Source organism: Mus musculus, chromosome X, assembly GCF_000001635.26.
Source record: "Mus musculus strain C57BL/6J chromosome X, GRCm38.p6 C57BL/6J".
NCBI classification, from domain to species: domain Eukaryota; kingdom Metazoa; phylum Chordata; class Mammalia; order Rodentia; family Muridae; genus Mus; species Mus musculus.
Window position 1 is genome coordinate 91,556,867 of NC_000086.7, and position 3,774 is coordinate 91,560,640.

Below are 3,774 nucleotides of genomic sequence, written 5' to 3' on the forward strand. Positions count from 1 at the left end.
ATGTTAGAAAAAGGTTACCAAAGGAATAGAAGTGGATAAAAGAATGAAGTATGAGTGAATATGATCTCAACTTATTATATATGTGTGTGAAAATGTCAAAGGATAAGTAAATTGTTTAAAAAAGATAAACCATTACTGTGGTGTTAAAGAAGAGGATGTATCATTAGGAGTCCTGAGGTCTCCTTAATGAAGTGGTAGCATTGAAATGCTTTTTAAAATTTCCTGTGTACAATTAGAGAAGTTTGTAGAATGAACTTCAGAGTAACAGAAAGGAGTGGCTCTTCAGACATTAACAGCCATGAATGGATACATAGACAGTTGGGAATATATATCATGAATATTTTGACACTTATTCAGGGGCAACAGCCTGTTCTCCGACTCTAGGTTACTGGGCTAGCATATAGCAATCTAACAAACTCTAATTTCTTTTGCAGGGTTCTTTGGATTCAAGCTGACCAAGAGAACTTTAGTCCTAACCAAACTGAACAGGAGAACAAAAACACAGTATGTTGCCCTCCAAGAAAGCAATGAAGGAAACCTTTTTAAAAGCAACAGTATTCTCTAGTTTTCAGTGGTGTGGTGCTCACATGTTGTCATTCTATTCTTCCAGGTTCCTGCCTTGCCAGCTCTCCTGATTCCCTGTTGTCATACCAAGGGGCCACAAGAATAAGGGCCACTCTTGTGGCAAACATCACTATGCACATGGGTTTGCCAAGGTCTCCAGGGTGATCACCCTATTGCAGACAGAGGGTCAAAATCTCTTACTGTTAGCCAAGCTAATTTCCCAAGCTTTTCTGGGGCTTGCACTCCCCAGAGAGCTGTGTTTTCTCCACCTCCTGATACAGATATGTCCAGCACAGGCTTTGATCTAGGTGCTGAGGCTTCTGCTGGCAGTGGTGATGCAGAAAGTCTTTGTACCTTCAAAGGAGAACACACCACTCAGCCAATATGCAAAGATGCTCTTACAAAGAAGGCTAGTATGTTGGTAGAGTTCCTGCTGGAAAAGTTTCAGAAGAGTGAACAGTTCACAGATCCTGATATGCTGAAAGTGGTCAGCAAGAAATATAAGACACAGTTTTCTGACATCGTGAGGAAATCTTTCTCTTGCATGGAAATGATCTTTGGAATGCAGTTAAAGAAAATCAATAGCAGTAGTGAAACCTATGCAATCGTCAGCAAGCTTGGTCTCTCCACTGCTGAAATTCTAAGTGCCAAGAGGGGGTTGCCAAAAATGGGTCTTCTGATGACCATCTTGGGGTCTAATCTTCACAAACGGCAACTGTGCCACTGAGGAAGAGATCTGGAATTTCCTGAGTGTGTTACGAGTATATGCAGGGAGGAAGCACTTGATTTTTGGGGAGCCCCTAAGGCTCATCACCAAAGATCTAGTTCAGCAATTATATTGAGATCTGCAAGATGTCTGAGGGTAAATCCCCAAGATATGATTTCCTGTGGGGTTCCCTGGTCCATATAGAAACCAGTAAAATGAAAGTCCTAGAATTTTGGGCTAAGATCAATGAATGACACTGTTCCCAGCTTTTTCCCTGCACTGTATGAAGAAGCATTTAAAGAACAAATGGAGAGAGCAGAACGGGGACCTGTAGCCTTGGGTCCCACAGCTACAATGGACAGGGTTCATCCCAGTTGTATGTCCTGCAGCTTCTGCCACAAATAGCTGCAAACAAACTTGAGCTTTCAATTCTTGTTAGAAATGTAGTCAGCCTTCTGTGTAGTGGAGAGTTTTGGGTTACAGGAATAAAGCATATATTTTCTTTTATTTGTTTATGCATGAGTAAATGATATGTGTATTTCCTTTGGTGAACTGCAAATGTTCTGCTAATGGAAAGTTAATTTGTTTCACAATCTTTGTTTCACAATGCTGTGATTGATACATCTAATTGCTGCATTTCAATGTTACAACCAAGTGTTCTGTTACTTTAAAAACAAACAGAAAAATTTCCACAAGTCCCCTTTTTAGTATTACATAAGAAAACATGAATTTGTAAAAGTTATTCTCATGGAAATGTAATGTCACACATTGGTGAAACAAATACAGTAATAAACTAGCTGTGAGATTTTGTCCTTTGTTTGTAATATCAATTGAGACAAACTTGGATTTGATTACTCAATGTATGACCTAATGAATTATAGTAAACTTCTTATATACTCTATCATTGCCTCATTATTTTCTCTAAAGCTTAGTTGAGGCTATATATTTTGGATATTATTTGGATAATTTTTGGTTTGGGTCTCCAAACCCAGTCTAATCATCACCTAAGCTGATAATGAAAAGAATGCCATGTAATGTCCATGGGACATTAAGTCTTTCTTAGTTACAAATAAGGAAGAGTGTGACATAATATCTGAAGACAATTGGAAAGATAGCATGAAGAACAAGAATTTTCCAAATCAAGACAAGAGTGAATTATTTGACAGAAGATGTTTGAAGCAATAGGAATTTCTATGTTTAGTGCACAATAATTTCAATAATGTTGCAGAATGGGCTTGGAGAAATGTGGGAGTGGTGATCAAGGCCTCAGATGGCATATCTTCCAGTAGGAAGACTAACTCTCTGAAACAGCAAACACATATTAATTTTAAATATTCCTTTAGAAGTTTAAAAGTACCAGAAGCAAATGACTATTTGGAATATGAATGGAAGAAATCTAAGTGATTGCCTAGTACAGATAAATACTATGCAAAATGACACACTTGGTATCCAAGGATTCTCTAACATATATTAGCAATATACTACCTTGAGAATAGGTCTTAGAAACTGCTGAGTTGCCATTCTTGGTATGGGATGGTAGGCCCATGCTATATTTTATTAAATAGATATATTTCGTGTTTGTATATATATGTATGTGAGTGTGCAAGTGTGTGGTATATGTACACACATGTGTGAGAAACCTTGAAAAAGAACATTAAATGTCCTACTCTATGACATAATTCTGTATTTCTTGGGAAAGTCTCTCCCTCACTGAAATTGTAGCTATGCTATTGGCCAACATACTTCATGGAGCCTCCTGTTTCTTACTCCTCCAAAAGCCATGGAATTACAGGTGCATTTTACATACATGGTTTTTTAGAAGGGTGATACATATTTGAACTCAGGTTCTCATTTTGTATAGCAAGTGTCTGTCTGTCTAAACCACATCCATATCCTACAAGAGTTTATATATATACACGTGTGTGTGTGTGTGTGTGTAAGTATAATTATTAAAGACAAGTTTATTGGAAAGCTGTTCTCGTGGGAGTTCACTTGCCCCAAAGACCGAGGCCACAGAAGTCTCCATGGGGAAGTAGGGGTGGGGAGAAAAAGAAAGGGTATGCTTGCAGAGAGAGAAGAGAAGAAGAGCAGAGACCAAGAGGATATCTTTTTTTAAGTTGCTTGGAGTGTAGTTTGTCATACTCTAAATGACAGCTCTGCTTTTGAATAATGCAAAAGGGTATACAAAAGTGTTTTTAGAAACACTAAGAATTTCTGTGAACTAATTAGTGAGTAAATTAATAGATGCCCTTAACACAAAATGGGAGATTAATGCCTCAGATGAGAGAAAAAAAAAACAACAACAACTTAGTCTTCATATTATTGTCTAATTAAGAAACACTACTTTTACTTACTGAGCAGAATTTTGGTATATGCACCAGGCATATACACAGAAGAAGCTGCAACATGTAATAATGACACATACTCCACTATGTTCATAGCAGCCTTATATATAATAGCCAGAAGCTAGAAAGAATCCAGATGTTCTTCAACAGAGGAATGGG

The 3,774-nt window shown here is 37.7% G+C and overlaps 1 pseudogene; it reads left to right on the forward strand.

Moving 5' to 3' along the window:
* The first annotated feature begins 638 nt into the window (after window positions 1-638).
* On the forward strand, window positions 639-1,675 carry Gm46677 (annotated as a pseudogene).
* The last annotated feature ends 2,099 nt before the right edge of the window (window positions 1,676-3,774 follow it).